Below are 25,896 nucleotides of genomic sequence, written 5' to 3' on the forward strand. Positions count from 1 at the left end.
ACATCTGATGCTAAGAGTGTTCTACACAATTTGGACGTCAGGCGAGCCCTGGCGTCTAAATGGAGGAAATGGGACGGGACGTAGAAGTATACCAAAAGTTACTCATGGTAGTGACTATCTTACTCCTGGTCCATGGTCTCTTTTCCTCCATACGCCCGCCGTCCCCTCTAAAAAGTATCCTCTATTGTTGCTTAAATGGTCTCAGACCTGGCAATAGAAAAGGACTGAAGGGCGATGCGGGTGGGAGAGTGGGGGTAGCTCAGGAGGGCGAGGTTACGGCCACGTGTTGTGGCCCTGAGTAAAAATAAAAGAAGGACACAAATTAAATGTTTTTATGGTTTTTAACAAAAGTGCTCCGGTCCCGTCCTGAAGGACGGAATGTCCCACAAGTATGGAGGAAAGGGACTATGGACTAGGAGTAAGATAGTCAATACGGTGATTATGATCCAACTAGGGGCAGGGTTGCGTGGTTACAATGGAGCTGTTACAATTATATTCCAAGAGCTGGTGCGACCATTAAGGTGAGTAGGTGACAGAATGAGCTGGGTGCAAACAAGTGCTGCAGTGGAGCTGGCTAGGGCGGAAGCACCAAGATCTGCTGGGTCGTTGAAGCCTAAGTTGACATCTCCAAGGATGACAATTAGGGAGGTGGGTTTGAGGGTGGAGGATATAAGCCGGATGAGCTCGTCTTCAAAGGTGGCAACCGGACCAGGGGGTCGGTAGATTAGATGGATGGTGAAGTTTGGTGAGCAGTGCAGTTTGGCTGTGATGGTTTCACAATCTGAGAGGCTGGTAGAGTCTAATGCATATGGCGCGATGGAGTCTTTCTACACAAAAGTAACTCCTCCGCCTTTTTTGTTAGGTATGTCGTTATGCAGTATGATGTAGCCAGGGGTGATGGAAATGGGAAGTAAGGGGCCGGCAGATGGGGTGAACCAAGTTTCAGTGATTTCAATGCAGTTTTTAATGATAAGGTTGGTAGGCAGAGAGCAGCTGGGGAGGGGAGCTGGACGTGTTAGTACGGTTGTGTCGGCTGGTATTGTCTTGAAGCTGCTAGAGGAGGTCAGTGTGGGGGAGGGAGGGAGACCAGATGCAGGATGACAGGAAGAAGCGTCGATCAGCACCTGGGTGCAGTGTTGTGACAGGAGTGCAACATATGGGTGGTGGGGCCAGTGCAGGTCGCATGTTCAGGTCCAGCTTGGTAGAGGTGTCTTGGGCGGGTGTTGTGATGGTGCCATTACAGGCATGGGCATGCACAGCATTGGGGTAGTGAGCATAGGGTTAGTGCCCTAGTTGGAGAGGATGCTTACGGGGGCAGGCTGACTGGGCCGTGGAATTGGCCTTGTGGAGGCTGCAGGGGCAGGCTGACTTGGCCTTGATGTGGGCATTGAGGAAACTGCACAGCCAGGCTGACTGGGCCATTGTGTGGGCCTTGTGGAGGCTAAAGGGGCAGGCTGACTAGGTTTTGGTGTGCACCTTGTGGAGGCTGCAGGGGCAGGCTGACTGGGAAAGGCATTTTGACCACTTAGAAGACATTTCACATAAATCAGTTCCCATAAGCTTGTGAAATGTGTTAGCAATGAGAAGATCAATGACCTTCAGATGCACTGCAAACAAACGGCTGCCTTGGATTAGTGAAGAGGAAAGGTCATTTAGAATATTAACCTCAAAGACAATTTATTTTGAATAGTGGTGACATGGAAATCAAATATTTAAGTAATGTGTCAGCTCTGCCCTCCTGTGGGGAACTGCTTTATTTGCACGATAGAAGAAACAAATGCATTTACATTAACTAAATTCCACCTTAAATTTGCAATTACGCAGTGCTTAGCCATGCAGCATCCAATTCATCTAAACTTTGGATATGTTGTAGATAAAAACAATATCAGATTATGTAAAATAAATCGGGGCTTGTTGTTGGGTAAGAATTGGTGTAGTAACACTGTGTGAGATTACACAACACTTATCTGCTTGGTATTAGGTACCACACCTTTTGGTATAGGTTAGTACTACACAAGTTGGTAGTTTGACTGAGTAACCAGGCCTATCTTAAGAGGGGTAAATGTGAGCTGTAACAATAAAATTCGCAAACATAAGTAGCCAAGTAACACATTCAAAGTTTCAGTTATAAATAGTTATTTATTTATTTAACATCCGTTTTTTAAATAAGCGTTCTTTAAAAAGGGCAAGATATGTAACACTATGAATATACTTCAATATACATTTCGGAATCAAACAAGTAAGTGGATACTGTTTGTATATGCTTATTACACACTTCCTATACCCGGAGGTGACTTCATTCACATGGACAGTAATGGCATTTATATATTGCTAGGTATACTTTGCAGATTCTGAGGTTGCAGAAAGGAAAGGTTTAAGGAAGGAAAAAGGTTAAACAGGTTCTCAGTATATGTCAGGACAACTAATGAAATCCAATAGACTAAAATAGTCTTCCAATGAAATCTAGACAAGCCTTTCCCAGCAATAACAGTCTAAAACAAGTTACCACCTCTGAGGGACATAGAAGAGTCTGCAGGGAGCCATGAAAGCCAAAGTCAATTGGAGCACAGTCTATGGAGCGGAGGCACTTCTTAGATAAAAGTCTTGCACACAGTTAGAGTTTGTAGAAAAATCACTTGTAGCATCACAAGCTGTTAAGCCTGCGAAGAGCAGAGTTAGAATCAACTCCAAAAAGTAAGCCAATGCAAGTCTCAACTGAAAAGAGCACAGCTAAAGAGAAAATGAGGTAAGTACCCCAAGCCTAAACAGTACCTCTGGTTTGAAGAAGAGTGGTCCAGCTGGATTCTGTCCTGTTGCAGCAATGCAGACCCTGGGTTCCTGAGACTCAGTCATGGGGACAAGAGGGAGGACGTCTGGAGGGCTCCTGCGGCAGCAATTTGGAGATCGTCATCTGTAATTGGCTCTTTTGTTGCATCAGTGGCTCTTCACGGTTTCAGCACTCGGTAAACAGCACCACCGTGGAACTTGGATACTGGTTGGGCTTCCTTCACTCCTTGGGTCTTGCATTATAGTGATGGGACTCAAACTCTGGTCGTCCTGATTCTGGCGGGTCATTAGGAGATTCCTGGAGCTTTTGGCCAGATTTCAGATGTTGAACTTGATTACGTATTTCTCAACCCCTGGTACTCAGTTCTTGCAGCAGTGAAGAAGTACGGCCAATCAGGGAAGATGGTCCAGTGGAGATCGTCTCAGGGCTATACTAACTCAAGGGAAGAAGTCATCCTTTCCGGAGCTTCTCTTGTCAATTAGAAAAAGGAGTTTCAACAAAGCAGCAGGGCTTCACCGGGAAATTCAAAGGTCCAGGAGGATGCAGCAAGCTTTGTTCACAGTTTCTTCGTCGGGTGTTTCTCCCAGTGGTCGGCTCTGACTCTAGTCCCAAAACCCTCGTCTTTTAAGTAGGTTTTTCCCATTCATGCACAGCTTAGGCTGTAAATCACACAGCATGGTGAGCCAGCCAGCTGATCAGGACTGGTTGCATTCAGGCATTCCTAGTGACAAAAGGCAGGGGAGTTTCATGAACCTCCCTCACATCCTGCCTTTCCAGACACACTAGAGCCGGAGGCAAGCTTCAGGGGTGAATCCTTAAAAAGGCAAAATGAACAAAGGGCTCAACTTGGCCTTGAAGCACAGAGTAAAACCCAAGCAAAACCTCACAAACAGAACATGGCAAAAAACAAAGACCGGGCCATTTTGACAAAATGGTCATCCATGGCTGCTATACTGCAGCTCAGGGTTCTGCCTGCAGTAGAAAAGCACAATGGTAGGGAAATTAAACCACTGCCACCAGCCATTTAAAGTAGTGAGGGTAACATAAACAATGTTACATGAGAATGTAGGATTAGGGTTTAGTCGGTAACCCCCCCAGCTCTCAACATAAAATGGGGTGTGCTGAACTACAAAGAGAAAGGTTAAGTCAAGTCAATTTCACTTTACTATTCTTGGGAACAGTAGTTCACACAAGAAAAGGTATTTAAACCGTATGAGAAATCTAAAGGATGTCTCTGTTACACTGCACTGAAGCTTCTGTGTGTTACCATACAAAAAGGTGATGCCTATGGAGTTTGTGGAGTTTGTCAGACTCAAAAAACAGAGGAAACACTCAATCCAAGTCAGGTCAAAACAAATGAGAGAGTGAGCAAAAGGTCTCCCTCACTCCAGGGTTAAAATGAAAAAGTCCTAATTCAGCACTAAAATGAAAATTCTCCCCAACAGTCATCATTTAAACGTGTAACATCGTCAAATTTCAGAAGTTAGTCATTCAACACCTTAAAATGTTCACCCTGAATCGTAGATTCTAAACATGTATGTTTTATAAAGATAAATCAGAAATTAGAGTATACAAAAGAAATTAACTTCCCTTCAGAATGAGCAATCAGCCCTTCCACCTGTCCCACCTGCAGTGATTGAAAACCACTTTTCTGTGACAAGGCATGGGTGGGATTAGAGGGAAATATTATGGGATACCCATAAAAGAGAGAGGATAGAAAGATATTATATGGATTCGGGTGATGAAGACTAAGAAGGAAACAATATGGAGGTCAGAGAACAAAAAGACTGATTTACCCAGAGGGAAGATTTGTCCATTGAGAGAAGGAAGCCAGATCAGCCTATAGAGGGATGACAAGTCTATGCAGGGGAATTGCCCTCCAAATAAGCTAATTGAATTGATGTTTTGCTGACAGGATGATGCCTGCCTGACTGGGTCCCTTTCTAATCCTAACAAAATCGGAAGTTGCATTGTAAAAGTCAATTATTAGAAACCCCCACCTATTCCATAAATTGTCCAATTTCTGATCAGGGTAAAATCTGGGAATTCAGAGAGGTGCAATTTGGAAAACAGGAACGTAGTGGCTAATATCCGAATGTTCAATGTTCCTATAGATCAGATGTCAAGTGATATGTGGTTTCGTTAAGGCTCAGTCCATTTGCAGTGAAACATGCACTCTAAATATGAGAGCTTTTTGGCTGCCACTTTGAAGTGGGATTGCCTTTGTAAAGTACATATTATTTGTGCATATAGGTAATAGTTTAAACTGGTGGAGAGTCCTTTGGGCCATGATATAATTGCAGGTACTATCACCTAGAGAATCATTGGGCAATTAATGCTGCCGGTAGAGACCATAGTGTGGATGTTTGTGTGATGAAATGCATGTTGAAAGAATTACTTCAATAACTAGGCAGAGTCAGGTGAAGTGTGAGAGGGTAGAGAATGTTCAACTAAATATCTGTTACTGGAGAACAGTACATCTCCAGTCCAGAAATATAAAGTAAATGCAAGCATTACATGTATGTCATTTTAAAACTGAGCATGTATCTAAGATAGACATGAATACATTCATGTACAAGGAAATCCATACACACACTATTAAATTAAAGGACAACTCAAGGTTTGATGAAAGTCACATACACATGTCTATAGAGAGAGGAACCCGCACTTTCAGAAAACGTAGGCTACATGTGGGTTCATAACAGAACATATAGATTCCCGAGAACATCACCTGTGAATTGAAACTTACACGAGCCAATGCAAACAAGTCACCTTTTGTATGTGCATGGCTTAACACATAGTCCTATGCTAGCCTACCAGAACCTACTGTACGCTATCGGAGTGTTGGTGGATAGTCCCCGCTTTGTTGTGCCGATATCGCAGGATCAGACCGAAGATCCGTCAGCTTTGGTGTACTGACGTCACAGGATCAGGCTGTGGCGCATCAGATGACAGGGACAGATCTATGAACAGGTACTGTGCGTTGCAACTCTGTGTTGCTGCTACACTCCTTGTTCCCAGTGTCCTTGTGTTCCCCAGTCCTTTCTTTGTCTCTTGCCTTCCTTCTATACGTTGTTCTTTAATGTAGCCCCTTCTGTTTTGGTCTCTGTATTCCCTATCCAGACCAGGATTTCACCATTTTGTCACCTGCCTTGCTCCCTGCAACATCTACCTGTATTCATCATGTCTTCAGCAAGTGGTTCTTCGCTTCTCATCAATTTGGATTCCGAGATTACATCAGGGTTTCAACCTTTCCTGGGACTTTTCTCCTTAGGCGTCTGACCATCCTTGGAGCCACTGACTGGAACAGGGACTCCCTCTCTGTTAGTCGAGCCTGCTCAGTAGGATCGGCAAGTAAGGCCTGTTGCTAAGATAGCCAGTCATTGCCCATCTGTCAAGTGGTATATTCACTATCTCACACCTGCACAGGGCAGTCGGTGCATATATCTATTTTGAATGTTAATTAATGTAATTTTCTCCAACAACACACTTTCCTTGGTGCTGGAGAACCAGTGCTCTCCAATCAAATGTGTAACCATATTTGCATTATTTGGAAGGTTCTAGTGAGCAAAGGTTATTGATAGAGATCAAAGTATGTCTAGTTTTTATTAGACTATAGCATATATATGGAGATTGTTGTGATTGAAAGTTGATGCTGTTATGGGCTAATATTAGTGAGATTCATATAGGCAAGTAACATTTAATTTGGAGTTGTTTTGTATAAATGCAGTTAGAGGTGTGGTGGATCATAGAAGATCTGATCATATATCAGACGCTAGAAGAAATCTACAATGGCTTCCAATTAAGGAAATAATTAATTTCCAGCTATTGGTGATTTCATTCAACTATCTGAAGAACTCCGGGCCTGGTTACCTCAAGGATGAGCTGGTACCTAAGGCTAGTAAATACAGCCTAAGATCGAACAATAGCTCCCTACTTATCACTCCCACCTGCAGGCTATCGCAGGCAAAAACGGGAGCTTTCTATTCAGCGGCACGTATCTCCTCGAATGATCTGCCTATGAAGCTCAGAGAAGAAACCTCGAGCAGAGTGTTCAGAAAGGGCCTGAAAACCCTTCTGTTCCGTTAACTGCTTAGTCAGGTTCCTCTGATCTCTTTTCCTGTACCTTGTTGAGATGGTTCATAGTTATGTGTTTTGTTTGCTCAGCGCCCTTAAGCCTCTGGGTCAGTGGCCGCGCTATAGAAATTAAAAATAAATAAATAAAATAAATATGTGTGTGTGAATATATATTTATTTGAGGCTTATGGATCTGCTTCGATCACATGCTATGCATAGGCTGACATCTAGTGGCGGCCGCAGAGTATTACATTTTTTGTTTTCAAAAATCAAAAAGGGACGTCAACAGGACGTGCCAGTAATACTATCCCTAGTGTGATGTCCACTGTACCCATTGTTTTTTTCCGCCACCATCTTCGGAGGCATATCGCGGAGTTCCTTCTTGGCTGAAGAAGTTACTTAGTAAACATCTTAGTATTTCTTTCTGTCATTTCGACAAACGATAACCCCAAGATTTCCGACAACGGCTTCAAGGACAAGACCTTCCGTCGACGACAAAGACTCCCGTATCGTAAACATTTGCCAACGAGCCTCGGCCCTGCTCAGTAAGGGGAGTCGGGGGGGTGGTTCATATGCCACTCTCACTAGAGAATGCATATTCCCATTTACTCCTTTTTATTTCGCCAGTCTGCCATCCTCATACACGATGGAAAACAGTCCCTTGAAATTCTGTCCTTCCTGTAACAGGAAGTTTCCCTGGAAAGATTTGCACTGTGAGTGTGTAACCTTTGCCTCCCTAGAGACCACGCCAAAAACCAGTGCGAGTCTTGCAAACTGTTAAGGCCAAAAACTTTAAAGGACTTCAAGACTAAACTCTGGGCTCACCACGCCTTGCAGGCTGAGGCCGCCATGGACGTGACGGAGCCACCAGTGATGGCAGCATCGACATCGTAAGTGATGCCGAGGGCAATCGTGATCCATTGGATTCCTGTGTGTGAGCCCCCGACCCCAACAGACAGGCAGGATCACACCCGGCGGCTCAATCACTACCAGTTCACACCAAGCACATCCCCCATGGCCAAAAGTCGAGCACGTCGTCAACCGATAAGCCACACACGGTTTTGAGGGGAAGGTCTGAACATTGCCTGTCCACTTGGGCCATCGCGGTTGCGATCACCACATGACAGGCCCCGAAACAGACGGTAAAGTCAGTTTCCGACACCATGTTGAAATCTTGGAAGCCCTCAAGGATTGGAGACCGCGCGCCGAAAGACACGTCAACAGCCTAGGTGGGGGGGAAGCTCTAAATTAAGCAAAGTAATTAAAAAACATGTTCCCGACACTCTACTAAAGGCCAGCACATAGGAAAACTCAAAATCCTAGACCCATCAGGTTACAAAGTCGGAAAACTCCAAAACGTTGACGCCCCAGGTTACAAAGTCAGAGGCTATGAAAAGTAGGGATTACACTACCTCGGAGGGCACCCTTTCAGGGGCTATGCATCATAAGCAGACCCTCGTCCCAGAGCCTCCACCTGCACCTGCTCCACCTCTTCCTGCTCCCTCAGTGTTGCGAAGAACCTCCCAATGGATCCCAGAACAATTCAATAGGGTCATGACGAGAATGTCCAGTTTTATAAACTTCTTTGACAAACACCCCGAACAACTCAGCAACCTTCAGGGGCCCCCCAGAGCAGTCCAGCAAGCTCTCAGCCCGCAGCCAAAAAAGCCCACCTGGACATCACGCAGGCTACCGACTCGTCATATCAGGACTTATGTCAGGACACATATTATTAGAACACCCATGGCTCACAAGACCCTGGCTCGTACACAGACCCAGAGGACCAAGGGGACACATGAGACTTAGACCAATATTATGATGATGGCGATGAAAACGTATACATCATCCAATCTCCAGACCACACCAACCCACTGGTGGCTGACTACCCGATAGAAGACGAATTGCAATAGAATGACCTGCACCTAAAGGCTTCAGAGCACTTTAAAAAAGATACCCAGGAAGCCTAGCCCGCTAAAGATTTTGTGGGGACAAAAATCTGCAGCACAGTTTATCCCCTTGCTTCAATCGGTCCAGAGGCATATTCAGCCATCTTTGCTTACTCCCAATCTGACATGGGCAGTCAACCCATGCATCGAAAAGATGTTTTGACCATCTCCTTCAGATCACTTATACATTAGGGGGAAGCCAAAGCACGACTCTCTAGTCTTCACCACAAGAAAAAGAGCGGGAACCGCTCTGGCCTCTGCCGAAGCCAGTGGTTGAAGTGAGCAGGAGCGGTTCTGACCTATTTTTATTAATTAAGTTTTACTGTTCTTATACTTTTATTTTAAAAATAAACCGTTCTGGAATTATTTCATTTTAAATGGAACATGTAGAAAGAAGTTAAAAGTTGCACTTCAGTGCACTGCACTGAACAATTCCTGTAAATAGCAAACACGTGTGTTTAGGGGTTTGATTTGTGCGAGGGAGGAAGTGGGGGCAGGCCCACAGGGACCATAGTTCCACTACTTATTTTCATACACTTTGATCATTGGCCGAAGCCCCTCCTGACAAGGAGAGTATAAAAATGTACACCCTGGGCACGAAAGTAGCTTCCTCAGCTGCCTATCAAACAAGGATAGCTAATAATACCACACTATTAGCCAGCTACAGTTGCCACAAATGGCACAACAAATAGACCAAGTCCCAAAGCCCCTAAAAACACAGCTTTCATACACCATCGCTGAGTGGAAACGGGTAGCTAGCTGTATCCTTAAAAATAACCTAGACGTAGCAGACAACACAGAGAGAATTGTGGAAGAAGGCACACAGATCAAATGCCACGCATGGCTCCATCAATTGGGTTTCAGACTGGAGCCCCAGTCTGCTCTCTTAAACATGCCCATTGAGCCCACGCTTCAGTTGGAAAAACAGCTGAGAATGCACTTAAAAGCGCAAATGAGGAATATGATACCCTCAAATCCCTCTCACAACCCTGCAGTACAAGCCGTGGTCACAACAGACGCATCACTCAATGGGTGGGGAGCCCATTACTTTCCCTACACAGCGCATGGCCTGTGGACACCAGTCACAGCCCAACATTGCATAAACCTGTGGGAACTGCTAGCAGTGCTCTCCATGGCAGCTGGCAGGGAAGGCGATCAGGCTTCAAAAACACCATCTCTAGATGGATAGTGTTAGGAAGGAGATGATCCATTCCCACCTGCCTAGCCCTTCCCGTGGTAAATAGATGATGTGTAAGCCAGGGGGGAGACACATCCACCCCCATGGCGCTTCCTCTTATGATACAAAATAGAGATCTATATGAATAACGCCGTGTACAGGCACGAAAATAACGCCATTTTGCATTGACTCAGATGCCATCTTTTTACTAGACCCAAAAATCATCCCTTTGCAAACTCAGCTCTTCCGCCCCCAGCGCCTCACAAAGAGAGCCACGACACCACCGCCCCATCATAATCAGTTATTGTTGCAATTGCTTAGCATCACTTCCCCAGAATGTGCTCCCCGCAGAGTGTGAGATTGAAGCAAGCCCCAGCATAAGTGCCCATTCATCTCCACTAAACTGCCCATGCCCTCTCAACCCCCAGCCCAATTGCAGCCTGGCATCCCCTATTGAGCAGGCTCCAATCTGCACCCTGATTTTGTACTGTATGTGATGACATAATGGTTGATGATTTTACCTTTTATAATGTGCAGCCCGTGTATTTTTTGGCAGAGCAATCTCGTGCAGCAGAGTTCTTTGCTTGCATAGTTTATTTTATATAAAGTTTGTTATCCTTGCAGCTTATTTACTGGTCTCAATCCCATACGGGGTGTGTCATTCTTATTTTTGCATATTGTGAGGAAGCGTGTTGGGTGCCCACCTTCATTTGGTGACCCCTTAGCGTGATATCTGCGGCGAGATTCAGGGCTTCTCCGGCAAGGCCACCCCCATCTACGGCTGACCAGTCCACAAAAAACGCGTACGCAGAAGAAAAAGGTTCTTGTAGGTTCCGGCTTTGTGAATACCCCACTGCTCGCCTGAGCCAGACATTGTGGCTAGACCGTGAACTGAGGCTCTTGGAAGAACATGGGCACATGAGTATAAATTGCAAGGAAAAACAAATGAGGGAATGAGGGCAATATAGAGCAGTATGATTGAAGGGAGCACACAAGGGTTGAATGTGAATGCATTGTGTGACTGTTTGAAGTAAAGCGCTTTTTTCCTTTTTTTATGACCATTAGTTTTTAATAGAGAAATAAGGAGAAGATATAGAGGAGATACGGGAACCTAGCTCCAAAAAGAGCTGGAAGGCGGTGCATCGATGCACTGTCCTGACCAGTGCAGAGAATAAATACAGAGATAACAGTGGGAGCCCCATATAATGACAAAGCTCGGGAATCAGTAGTCGTTTTTTTAGCTTGTTATTTTAACTTCTTATTTTCAGTGTCCTTTTAATATGAGGAGGAAGGCCCAGGAGGGGCAGTGGTGATTTGAGTGCTGAGTGGGTGAGGAAGTTCTAAGAAAGGGGGGCAAGGTATATGTTTTTTGTTCATTGTTCTTGGTTCGTTTTTGTTTGTTTTTAAGATGTTCCATGTTTTTTTCGTATGTGATGTACAATGTATTGTGATGTTTAAGACAAAGGTTGTAAGATATTATTGATTGTCCCAGATAGCAAGACTCAGGAATAGCAGAGGGGTAGAAGGAAAACTAAGGCCCTACGAGCACTGGGGACCCCATACCTAAAAAGGAAACAGGGTCTTTGGTCAGGGGCATGGATACTCCACTATCACATATTTGTCAGCATCTCCCCCTGTATAGTGAGCAAATTAAAAAGTATAACAGCCAATGGATAAATGAAACGAAGGGTGGGGAACTATCACATACTTGGCCGATAAGAAGGGTCTTTTGATAAGGGGACATTAGAACACCTATCCACGTATTTGACAGCGAAGTACAAAGTGAAACCGCTCCAAAACAGAAGGGAGGTGTTCGATTTATGGAAGATGTTTGAAGAAACAACTACCACAAATAAGAGGGGAAAAAGGGTTGGAAGGGCCAGAAGTATTTAGGGGAACTGAAGCGGAAAAGGAGAAGGGGGAGGAGGAACCTAAGAAAATATAGCCATTACTCACAAGGGCGGTGCAAAGGGTATACAGACCCAACAAATATATCGGAGGGCACGACACACATTACCCCAGGTACAGCCTCACTACCTCCTTATGACCCATCTACCATCACCCCCACTCACACTGGAGTAAGTACCCAAGATCTTGAGGTAGCAGTAACCACGACCCATACTGAATTGGCCCGATTACAAGTTGTATGCGAAGCACTGCGAGTTTCTGAAGGAGGACCCGAACTCCCGCGAGGAACCCCTCCCATCCCTGAAAATGAATGGAAATCGGGAGACTTTTCAGGATAGACAGTGCGCCCATACGAGCTCTCTGAGTAGACCAAAAGGGGGAGACTGATAGTTTTGGGTATGACACAGTGGCCTTGGTGAGGGATGAAGAGTATTGGAGCGATTTGATGAATCAGAAGACAGTGCCGTGGGAGGGATACAGCAGGTGCAATGGGCCTCCACTAGAAGGAGCGAGACATGGAAGGTAAGGCTCCGAAACAGGATGGGAAGGATGCCTTTAGCAGAAAAGAAAGGACCCAAGCGGAACAACAGGAAGGTAAAGTCAAAAGTACAAATGCCTCTTATCCATAAGGGGGCGCAATGGCCCCATTATATACCATGGGCACAGAAGGACAAAAATAATCTCCTCAAGTCCCTCCTCCCACACACGGCGGGCGCAGGAAAATGAATATATGCCTTTGAGAAAAATACAGCAGGCGTCCCACTGGCTATAGGAGATATCAAGAGTCTCCTGGTATCAAGAATAGGAGATCAAGCGGACACAGTGTGGGTGAAAGCGGGATTTCCGGGGGTGACAATAAGTAATGACACTCATGATGGGGCATCATTCAATAATCTTCGGAGCACAGGTATGGGATGCCCTGCGGAGAACCTTCTCCGACACCCCCGATTTACATTCCATAATGCAGTGCACTATGGGGATGAGGAAGACGTTGCGCAGTTCACTCTTCGAGTGCAGGAGATGTGGTGCGTGGAGACGGGCGCCATGTGGGATCAGTCTACCTCCCTATTTTACTTCATAATTAAGCACGGCCTCCCAAAAGAAATATGGAAGGCCCTTGATAAAATTGCAGGGATAGAAGCCAAAGGCTGGCCTGAGTTTCGGAGCATTATAGTTCCACACTGTAGGAGGATCAAAGAGAGGGAGAAGGAAACAATTCAGAGGAGATTAGCTGAAGAAGCAAAACAAGTACAGACAAAATTGATGAAGGTCGCGGCTTTCACAGCAGCTCTGCCCTCAGAGCAACCAGGGGAGGAGGGAGGTATTTCTGTAGCAACACAGCAAGGATGGCTGCAGTGTGAACACACAAAGGCAGGAGCAGTGGGAAGGAGAACAGCAGTACATGGGACCCCAGTGCAAAGGAAGGCCGGCAAGAGGATGAGGTGGGTTCCGGGGACAGAGAGGAGGGGGTTACCGGGGACAAGAGCCCAGAAGAGGGAATCCAGGGCAATGCTGGTTGTGCGGGAGGTGGAGCTACTTCTCGCGTGAATACCACAGCAGGCAAGGTGGAAACTATCAACATAACCAACCCTGTCACAGCCAACCCCAATGGGGACACCCCCATCCGGGGAGCCCACAGAGCCTCCCACAAGGGGCTTACGAGCAACCCATGGCCAATGAACAGAAAGTGAGGGGGGTACCTGTAAATCCTGACATGTTCGTGTATGGGATCAGGGTCTTGGCTAGGGCAGTGCCTGAACTCACCAGAAAAGAGTGGAGAGTGCCCTCTGATTTTGTGTTCCACCCGGTAGCTGCCCCGAAATGGTTGCTGACACAATATTGTCACTGGATTTAGGAGTAGAGGTGTCTGCAAAAAGAATAGTGACAATAGGGATGGACATGCATGGTTGTGAATGACTCACAGTATTGTGCATTGATCCGAACATACCATTGCGTGAGTTAACTGATGAGGAATTGTTCACTGATGATGACAATGATGGGGAAATTATTTTGCCGATTACCACCCCCTGTGAAGTGATGGTACAATACAGAAAGTTGCCAAGCCCCATCATGGCTGTCATCAGTACACCACATTTCTACTATGACACAGATATGCAACAAGTGGCCCCTCACCTGTGGACCATGAACCCCCATGATGTTGGGCTATTGTGGGAGGGGACCCCTATAAGTATTACCCTGAAGCCAGGAACACTATTACCCAGGGTCAAGCAATACCCACTGTCCAGAGAAGCAGAGGAAGGGATTCAAGAAACACTAAGTGCACTACTTCAGCAGGGGATAATTGACCCCTCAAATTTGCCATGCAACACGGCTGTGTACCCCATTAAGAAAGCGACAGGCAGGTTGTAGCGTATGATACAGGACCTTTGCCCACTTAATTATATAGTCCAAAAGGAATTCCCTCTTGTCCTGAAACCTGCTTCCATTTTGTTTAGCATTCCAAAGCAGGCCCCTCATTTTACCGTGGTTGAAAAACATGTTCTTTCCAGTGCCTCTTGATCCAGACTCCCAATACCTCAGGTATGAACAGGATATTGCACGAAGATATCAGCAATATTCAAGTCCCGAGCACCATTATTCACTCCTGGTCTGCAGTGAGAGTGAAGAAAGTTGTCAAAGAGATTCTATTGTCCTCTTCCAGTTACTAGCCCAAAAGTGGTATAATGTGGACAAGAAAAAATTACAGCACTGTCTGACTAAGGTACTGTACTTGGGCCAACTCATTTCAAAAGATAGTAAGAGAATCATACCTGACAGGGCAGCAACAGTAGGTACCTCACCCAGACTCCACACAGTTAAGGATATACAGAAGTTCAGCGGAATCTGCAACTACTGTAGGACCTGGATTTTAGATTATGCAGTATACACAAGGCCCCTTTTGCAAGGTCTAAAAGAAGTGCAGGAAGACAAGATATACATAAAGTGGACAGCAGAAATGCAGACCGCATTTGAGAGCCTAAAAGAATTGATCCGCATAGCCCCAGTACTAGCCACACCAGATTACGAATGGGAATTTTACCTGTTCTTGCACTCCAGTGGGACCCTAATGACAGCAGTGTTAATACAAAAAACTTCCATGGGCCACAAACCACTAGCAAACTACAGTGGCACACTTAGTTTGCAAGGTCACTTTGCGTGCGATCAGGCTCCTGCAGCTGCCACCTTTGCTATCGAAAAGAGCTCAACAATTGTCATGGGGTGCTCCGTCACCTTGTATGGTGAACACTCCCTATTTGCCATACTTGAAAGGTCAAAATCCACTCTCACCACACGATGGACATCGGTATATGAAATAATTCTGTCAAGCCCCAATATTCATGTGGTGCACTGCAAAACAGTGAACACAGTCATGTTCCTTACAGAGCTGTGCACCGTGAAAGATATGCAAGACCATGATTGTGCCACATATGAGGGAGAAGGAGATGACATTCCTAAAATTAGGGAAAATGCACTGCAGGAAGGAGCAGTCTTCTTCGTAGATGGATCAGCATCCATTTGCCAAGACATGGGCGAAAAACATGTCAGAGCAGCAGTTGTGAGATTGGGAGATGAGGAATATGAGGTGCTGGTTAAGAAACGTTTGTCAATGCATTATTCAGCCCAAGTCGCCGAGCTAGTGGCATTAATCGAAGCACTCCATGCAGCAAAAGTGTGTGCAGTAACCGTCTAGTCAGATTCGGCATATGTGACCACAACGGTACCTGCTGGACTATCTAGATGGAGAAGGAGGGGGTTTAGGAGAGCTGATGGGTCCCCAGTACAACATGCAGAATTACTGCACAAATTAATTGAGGCACTTGCAGAACCCTTTGTGGTGGCCCTAGTGAAATGTCTAGCCCATACCCATAATGATGATGAAATATCTTTAGTAAATGCAGCCGCAGACTCAGCTGCCAAAGAAGCTGTTTATCTGCCCATACCTATGTGCATAGACTGTTTATTGATAAACAGACAAGAAGAATCCAAGGCAGAAGGATACAATTCATTAACCATAGCCCAAACCCAAATAATCGAGTTACAGAAAAGGGCCCCTCACAGAGAGCAAGAAGTATGGACCAAATGAGGGTGCACACAGTCACCCATTGACCTATTGTGGAGGCAAAACATAACAGGGAAAGCAGTAATGCCTGTAGAACTATTATGTGTGGCATTCGAACAATTACACTTTGCAGCACATACTTCCAAACAGCACTTTGCCGCCGGTCTCCAGAAAGATTGGTTGATCGCAAACCTCCAGGAGTACCTTAAAAGTATGGTAATAGAATGCACAACATGTCAAGTATTCAATTCAAGGATGACTCGCAGAACACTAAGTGGAACATTGCCACGCCCTATAGGACCCTTCTGCGAGCTGCACATAGATCACACAGACATGGGAGAAAGATGCAATGGAGCCAGATTCTTAATCATGGTGGTGTGTCCCCTTTTCGTGATGGGTGGAAACAAGGCCCTGTGCCCACCCTGGCGCGAAGCGTTAAGCCAAATTCCTTGTAAGAGAGGTGTTCCACCATTGGGGGATATGTGATGTCATAATTTCCGACAATGGAACACACTTTGTAAATGATTTGTTCAATGAGGTGACCTCACTGCTAGGAATAAAACACACAATGCACTCAATTTACAACCCACAACCAAACGGGATGTCAAGAAAATCAATAGCCTCCTTAAATGAGGTGATTACTGTACCCCCTGACTTTAAAAGTGAAAGGGCTGTGGTACTGGATCCACCTCTCAGATGTCAGGAAAGCACACGACAGCGTAGCACCTGAAACATTGGATAAAAATCAAGCAAATGTTGCAGTACCATAGAGGGATATTGGAAGTAAAAAATACAGGTTAAAAATGTAAATAATAAGAGTGATAAGTAGCATGAAAATGACAGAGATTATACATGTGTAATGCAGTTCTCTCTCTCTTTTTCACTCTCTCACAAAAACTCCCAATCAAACTCACCTCTATCTCTTGTCCAATCTATAACACCCACCCTGTTTTTATCATTTCTTTAGGTGCCATGATGATGGAGTCAACATCACCTAATAATAATACACAGTCAGATAGCAGTAGAAATAGGATAAGCTCCACACATGCATATAGCTGTGAGTGTGGCCTCAATTTTGTTGCAATTGTTTTTACGATAACTATACTGGTTTTGGGGACGTATTGGGCAGCATCTTTTATCTGCAGGCCCCATATAAAAGACGGGGTAGAGGGAATGATATGGAAAGGTGGCAGCAATACATCCCTGAATTTAACGACTATCTATAAAAATGGCACCAAACTAACCTCACTAATTGAATTGTTTTTGGATAATGAAACTGAAAGCATGTTGAAAGTATTAAATGTCACGCTGCCACCACCCACCATGTTTACAATTTCACAAGTTACCTCACAACCTACCGCAGCATCTACCTCATTGCTTGATTCACACCCTAGTCTCCAATATGAAACTTGTTCCCTATTCTTCCCCTATAGCAAACCGACAAGACATCACAGATACTAATGTGAATGTAGATGTTGGTATTTTCCCAATGTACAGTCAGCAACCCGCAAATGTACAAGGGTCACTATACACAACTGATACACTGTGTAAAAGGTTAACAGGGAAAAGGAACTCCCTTTTGCATAATAGAAGAAAGAAAAGACAAGCACGTCAACACATATACAATGCCTACCATGGGTTGGGGTTAGTCACTGTTGAGGATCTCCATCATCCGGGGCAGTCTAAAAGTAGGTATTCTGATATGAGTGCAACCGGAAAATGAACTACCAATGGCAGTTGCTACATGTGTTCCTTAATACCTCAAGCCTCGGTACACCCAAGATATTAGTGCCACAAGAAGCCCCCTCAGTAGAAGCCCAATGTCTCATCCACTTGGCACTATGTAGAATAAAAAGTTATTTTCAGGTACGAACAGTAAAGCTGACACTCCTCCCGCTGGACGGAAAGGTCTGTAAAGAGGGATCGCAAGGACCAAAATGTTTCAAATAACCAATCCTGGCAATCAAGGACACAAACGGCAAGTATCAACATACATGTGCAAAGTGTTTGTCAGATCAAATGATGGAGTCGATGGACAAAATGTGTGCACAAATATGGACAGCATATCACAAAATTGACATGGGTCACAGCCCATGAAAAACCAATTAAGGGCCAACAAGAAGAAAATCACAAACTTTGTTTCTATGGAAAAGGCAGGGTGTCTATGGGTTCCAACACACGCTGCAATAGAACCCTCATCATTCCTGATCTTCGAAAAGGCACTGCTGCCTTAATGTACTACTATTGGGTGTGTGGCAAACAAGCATACTTGCACCTCCCGCCATCATGGAGGAGCTATTGTACGCTTGCAACATTGCACTCTGCACTGCTGGTGATATCGGAAGAGCATGTAAAGGGGGAGCAGTACCTCAAGAGCAATGACGAGCACAGTGACTGACTGAAGCGCAACCCCCATCTTTCAAATATTCCCTAAGGAAGAACTGGGGGATTATTACTATCATACAACTACAGCCCCAGGATCTTGAAAATTACAGTGAGGTGTGGGTTGACCTGGATGGGGATGGGGGATGTACTTACATGACATGCACTCCTGAAGAATATGCACAACATGGGGAAAGTTTGAGAAGTGTGTGTATAGCATGGATGCCCATTAAAGGTCCCCCCATGGGATGAAGCTGTGAAAAGGGCAGAGGAACATAGAAATACTGGGGGAGGGTATTTGTTACTTTAGGAGAAACGAAAGTGAGGAATGGTGGGAAGGAGAGGATCCAATCCCACCCCCCTAGCCCTTCTCTTGGTAAAGAGATGACTTGTAAGCCAAGGGGGGAGACAACCCCACCCCCATGGCGCATCCTCTTATGATACAACATAGAGATCTATATGAATAATGCTGTTTACAGGCCCAAAAATAACGCCATGCTGCATTGCCCTATTTGACCACTTAGATGAGTTAGGCATATCATACACAAATTACACGGATGATACGCAAATTCTCATCACGTCTTCAGGCGACTACCAATCAGACGCCACCCTCCTAAATGAGATCTACAGCAAAATACAAGGGTGGATGGACAAACATGGCCTTTGTCTCAATGACGACAAAACCAAACTTCTCATCGGATCCAAGTTAAGACTCAACAAGTTAGGCCCTAAATACTCCTCCTTCAATATTGACAGCAACTTTATCAAGGTTGACAAGGCAGCAAAAACTCTAGGCTTCTATCTCGACTTCGCTCTAACGCTCCAAAGACAAATCGATGCCACCTCCTCTTCAACAGCCTATACAGCTAAACTTATAAACGCCTGCAGGCCTTTCCTGACCTCTGATAGCTGTATCACCCTTGCAAGAGCTCTAATATTGTCCAAACATGACTATTGTAACACGCTTTACTTGGGCACAAGCCAAAGAAATATCCACAAACTACAAGTCCTGCAGAATAACGCCCTTTGATCTGCCCTTAATATCCCTCGCTCCAGCAACATCTCACAAACTCAACGAAATACTAACTGGCTCCCTATCCAAGACAGTATCACCTTCAGAACACTCATGATCACCCATAGGTGACTCAACAACTCAGCCACAAGAAATATAATCTCATTAAAGCAGGTGGGTCCAGCTTCCCGGTGCTTGCAGCTAAGACTTGGAACAAGCTATCCCCATCTTTAAGGTCCGAATCACTATTCCTTTGCTTCCGGAACAAAGTGAAAACCTGGTTCTTCCTTTAGTCAAACTAAAGAACTCGGCACACCGTCACGTACCAACCTCAGCACCCTCACCGACCCAGCACCATTATTGACCTTGCCCATAGCGTAGGTATGCTTCACACAGTGGTCATCTCGACTTGCCACTACCTGCTACCTAACTATGTATTGAACCTGTAACTCCTATACATTTCCTGCTCCTTTGTATATTTCTGTACATTTTTGTATCTATACTGTATATTCTGCTTGTATTATTTACTCTCTTTGCATATTATTGTAACTATGTACCTAAGTAAAGCGGCTAGATACCCTTGGGTTCAGCATGCTATATAAGCAAATAAAACAGACAAACAAACAAACACCATCTTTTTACTAGGCCCAAAAATCATCCCTCTGCAAAACTCTGATCTCCCATCCCCAGTGCCTCACACAGAGAGCCACAACACCACCACCCCCCTCTTTGCCAGATCCGCGCGAACCTTGTTCTCACGGAAGTCCAATCAGTTATTGTTGCAATTTCTTAGCATCACTTCCCCAGAATGTGCTATGCGGAGAGCGCGAGATCGAAGCAAACCCCATTTCAAGTGCCCATCCATCACCACAAAACTGCCCATGTCCTCTGAACACCACGCTATCAGTCCCCGACCATCCACTCTAATTCATGTTGATACCCATCTGACCCCCTCATATTGACCATTCCAGAACACCCACCATAGACTTAATCCCGTGTGGCAATATATTCTCTTCAAATCAAAACATGTCTGTCAGTGTCAGGAGGCATCAGGGAACATACATAATAGATCAAACCCCCAGGGGAGACATCTGGGAGCAGGACCCTGGTATCAATGAAGCCCTGAATGTAGAGGTCGGAATGCAATATATTAACCCATTTTCCATAAGTACCCCCATTCATGCAAGGATTTTATGTTTTCCATTATTCTCACATTATCAGTTCCTGTTGTCTAGCTTAGACAGTTAGGGGTGTGTCATGTTTGTCCTGAGATGAGCCCAGCTGACTCACGTGCCACCAGATAGACTGGAAAGCAGCGGCCAATTGCAGCCTGGCATCCCCTATAGAACAGGATGTGTCATATAGCCCATCCAATCTGCACCCTGATTTTTTACTGTATGTGATGACATAATTGCTGATGATTTTACCTTTTATAATGTGCTTTCCATGTATTTTTTGGCAGAGCGCTCTCAGGCAGCAGAGTTCTTTGCTTGCATACTTTATTTTATATAAAGTTTGTTATCCTTGCAACTTATTTCCTGGTCTCATTCCCTGACTGGGTGTGTCATCCTTATTTTTGCATATTGTGAGGAAGCGTGTTGGCTGCCCACCTTCAATAGTGAAATACGTACAACTTTGCTACTCTCTATCAATCAAGACTCTGCCTTTCACACCAAGAGCTCACTCTACAAGGAATACAGGAGCTACTTTAACCTTTATTGCAAACATCACGCTGGACTCCATTTGCAAAGCAGCTACATAGAGCTCTATTCATACCTTTACTCAGCACTACTGCATTGACCCACATTCTAAAGCAGATTCACAGGTGCGACAGCAAGCGCTAAAACATCTTTTTGCTGCTGTACCTTCTCACAACCCACCACCTGCTCCAGACACTGCTTGCTAATCTATGCATAGCATGTGATCCACGCAGATCCACAGCCTCAGAAGGGATACATTACTCACTGTAATCGTATTTCTGATACTTGTATCTGCTTAGATTCACATTCACCCACCCGTCCTCCCCTGTGGAGTAGAAGGTACATAGATGTGTTCCGGTTTTATCTACTCTTATCTGCTTTATTACATCTGGACTCATGCTACCTCATGTTGGAAACAAAACAATCTGAGGGACCTCAACGCGTGAAGGACCATGGGTACAGTGGACGTCATGCTATGTATAATATTACTGGCCTGCCCTGTGGACGTCCCTTTTTTCGAGTTTCGAAAACAAAATGTATTACTCTGCGACTACCACTAGATGGCGGCCTGTGCATAGCATGTGAATCTAAGCAGATACAAGCATCAGAAATATGATTACGGTGAGTAATGTATCCTAAATGTATCTATATATATATTTATATATATTAAAGTGTCTGAGGGAGCAACTATGTTATAGTTATATTGCTCAATCCATATGATGATCAGTTTTTGGGCGGCTTATAACTTTGATGCCGAAAGCAGGCTTTTGCAAATTTGATGTTAATTTGTCCAGTAGATTTTTAAAAAAGCACAAAAAGTAGGTTTAAAAAAAGGTAGTGATATCCCCATCCAGTCCGTGGACTCACTTCCTGGTTTTGTCGAATCTTAACCTGTAACGCTTACCTGGACTCTGCAGGAGCGCCTTGGACTGGTAAAGGTGTTCACGGGTCCTCACTAGATATAGTCCGATAGATTCTGTGAAGAATGGAACGGCGACTTAATCTTTCTACAGTATCCAACCTTTTCCACCTTGCACTAACATTAGAATCTAAAGATGACTTTCTCACAGATATAAAATGGAAGGTTCACCTTGGCCTTTAGGTTAAGGAGCTATCCTTCCTGCTCTTGTGCAGGGGCGCTAGTTCTGTAGATGAATGATGATTTGGTGCAGGGCGCCCTTTCTTTGGTAGTAATGAGAACTTACTGCAAGAGCGCAATTTAGAAGAAAAGTCGAGCTCTGAAGCAAATGAATTTGGTAAGTTCACTGAGGCACTGGTACAGAAATAACAGTTCTGTAAATTGGATGAAAGTGGTTCCCATAAAAGGTAATGGGAATTAGGGGAGGAACTAAGAACCTGGAAGGGGATAGTGGCAGTGAAAATAGGAGATAAGGGGATTATTATTGGCAGTAATCTAACAACCCATATAAAACAGACATGGTCTATTTTTTGTAATATATGTATGTGTCAGGAAGCTAAATGTAACACAGGCAACCTATTCACGGAAAAAAATAATGTAAACTAAGGCAAACCCCTTGACGGAAAAAATATGAGGTATAGAGTAAACAGCAGAATATGAAAACACTGAATTATTTATCCAAATAACAACCTTTGGAACAAGGAGTGAAAACTAGGGAAGTGCCAATTCAAGAACAATAAAAACGGAACTAACCACCACGAAGCAACTATAGGTGACTCTCTGTCACGTAGGTACACGTTCGTAAGAATGTTACTCATGAGATAACTGGAAAACAAACGGTACTTGCGTGAGTTCTGGTGCCTTTTCTGTCACAATACATGAAGTCTACTGAGGAAAACACGTCTCCATGACTGACAGGAACACTGAGGGGGAAAGGTTCCTAAAACTGTGGTCGGGATAACTGAATAAGATAGGAGGGCGAAATAGGAGGGAAATAGATGCTGGGAAATAACAGGGAATAAATTAACTACTGGGACAGAAGAATTCTGAGTTAACTAAGGACCGCAGTAAACGTTACACTGCAGCTGCAGAGGCGAACGTGAAGCGCGGACCTCTGGGGGAGGGGGGGCTAATAAAGGAAACAAAGCAGGATGCATAGATATACAAGGTTAGTTTCCCAGCATAAAACTGACGGCCATGTTAGGGAACCAGGAAGTCATATATTTTCAATGGGAAAACAATCAGAAACTATCTAGAGCAGTCACCCAATCATGCCAAGCCAAGGACCAGCCCCTTAAGGTGTTCTTTTGGGGACATGAACTTCGAATTTTGCCTGTGTTCAAGACATAGCCAAACAGGGAGCCGTGCAACATTCCCAGGCCTCATACGTGACTACTGATTGGTCAATTAAAAATGTGAAATACGTCAGAACTTTTGAAATGGATGCCATGTTGGATTCGCGAACTGCACACATAGTCAGCGAACATCGCAGTAAAACATATCCAAGCACACAACAATGCACTTGTCAAACAAATAAAACTATCTCTGGAGACCTGAGGGGTGATGAGAATGGGATGGGTGGGATATGTCTAGAAAAAGTAAAAAATGTGGTGTTTATTCTTCTCTGATGTCCGCAATCATCTCAGATGTTCAGGGGCATTGCTGTGATGTTCGCAAACATGACAAATGTTCGAGGGCATCCATGTATATGTGTTCATTTCAGGGTGGGTGAAGAGAAGTTATTAGAGGGCTTATAACTTTGGCACCGTTCAACTAAACTGCACCAAATAGTATGATACAATTATAGATGCATCATTGAATGCTGTTGCAAAGTTTGGTGCCGTTTTGTCAAGAGAGGGCAGTCCCAAAATGTTTGGATGGATTATAACGTGCACACTACGCCGGATTGCGAAACTCGTTAGCCGTCGCGTCCTTGAGGCAACGCTCCTGAGGAGGCAGCGGTTTTTACTGATAACACTGTGAGAGTGAACATGCGGTGTGCAGCATTTCGGAGGCAGATGTTTATTGATTTTTGAGAGCGCAATGTGCACTTATCTTCAAGAAGACTTACATGTGAAGGCAATACAAAGGACTTGTAAATATTTATTATAGAACTTTTTGGGAGCATGTTATTTTTCACATAATGTTTTTGAAACTTTATTTCCTTGTTAGAAAATTCCAGTTCAAGAAAGCACAACCAATGCAAGTTTTTGTTAAAGGAAGCAACTGAGAAACTAAGAGATTGATTAAAGGTTCTTCAGTTAGGAATCTAATCCCAGACATTATCTGTAAAGCAAAGTGAAGTACAGAACTCTAGTATGGTGTAAGACAAGTTTCAGACAAGTCAGAGTTTAAGTGAAGAAAGGCTCAGAGTAGGATTTACTCAAAAGCCTTTTGGTAGAGAGCAAAAGCTATCAGATGAGAGGAACATTTTGGGAAGAATTATACATGGGATGTCAGAATGTTTTTCTAAGAGGTGTTTATTATCTGTATTTTTTGTCCATAGGTCATGAAGGGTCATCAGTCCAGAGCAAGGCTTCAGAGGGCGCCAAGCAGAACCTGGTTTTATTATTTTATCCACTTCCCCATTCCTCTAGGAGTTGTCTGCCCTGCAATTATCCACTAGAGGATTGCAGAGAAGTCAAACCTAGGGGGTCTGTGGGGCCATCATCAGCTCCTGCAGGAAGAAAGAACTGGGACCTGATAAATGGGGGGTGAAGGTGGATGCAAAGGCAGCGACTGACACTCATTTCATCGGGCAGATGTCCATGAACAAAGTTGACAGAGCTGGGGGAGGTGCGGTCAGAGGGTAGACAGGACCCAGGTGAGAGGAGAGGAGCGAGTGGTCTGGCCAGGAGAGAGGGCAAAGAGCAAAAGATCAGTGTGTTTCAAGGCATAGAGAGTGTGTCCAGCTGAGTGGGTAGGACCAGAGGGGAGAATGGAGAGGGAGAGCAAGGTACATAGGTCACAGAAGCGAGTGGACACCGTGATTGAGGAGTCAAGGTGGATGTTGAAGTCATCCAGGAGAAGGGGTTTAGAGGTAGATTTCAGCAGAGAGGAGAAATAAGCCCATTCTGAGAGGAGCAGGGTGATGGAGCCAGGTGGCCTGTAGATGGGGGCAATGGTCAGGGAGGAAGTGGGAGAGTTGACCAACTTGCAGAACAGACCAGACATTTTTTCTCATTCACCAGTCTATTTCCTTACAGGTTTTCTTTCCGGCCCCGGTGTCAGATGCAGAAAGAGTCCTCCACAATCTAGATGTCAGAAGGGCGCTCAAGTTTTATTTACAAAGGAAAAGCAACATCAGAAGCTCTTCACAACTTTTTGTTACCTTTGGGAATCCTAAAAGAACACAAGATTCCATTGCATTGGATTGCTTTGTGCATTCAGAAATCTTATTCGGTAAAAGGCCTTAATGCCCCGAAGAGCATCCACACATATTTGGTGCAGGGGAAAACTGCGGCTGTAGCTCTCCAAAAATATTTTCCATGGGAAACCATTGCCAAGGTGGCCACATTTGCCTTATCCTTTGCTTTTTGTAAGCACTATTGTCTTGATCTCAGTTCCGGGCAGCTACCAAGTTTTTCCAGGCCGTGCTTAAAAACCTTTTTTAGTAAGGGAATTTTCCATCCACCCGTTTGATAAATCAGTGCTTGTGACTCCCCAAAAGTATAGAGGAAAGGAGACGGGATGTAGGAGTATAAGAACGTTACTCACCGTAGTGACTATCGCACTCCTAGTCCATAGTCCCCTTTCCTCCATACACCTGCCCGCCTTCCCCTCTAAAATGTTTCCTCTCTTTGCTAAATTGTCCCTCAACTTTGGCGAAAGAAAAGGACTGGAGGGCGATACGCTGGGTGGGGTTCAGGAAGGCGGGGTTACAGCCATGCGTGATGGCCCAACGTAAAAATAAAAGAAGGGCAATAG

Source organism: Ambystoma mexicanum, chromosome 6q (genome assembly GCF_040938575.1).
Source record: "Ambystoma mexicanum isolate Mex_15411 chromosome 6q, UKY_AmexF1_1, whole genome shotgun sequence".
Lineage (NCBI taxonomy): Eukaryota > Metazoa > Chordata > Amphibia > Caudata > Ambystomatidae > Ambystoma > Ambystoma mexicanum.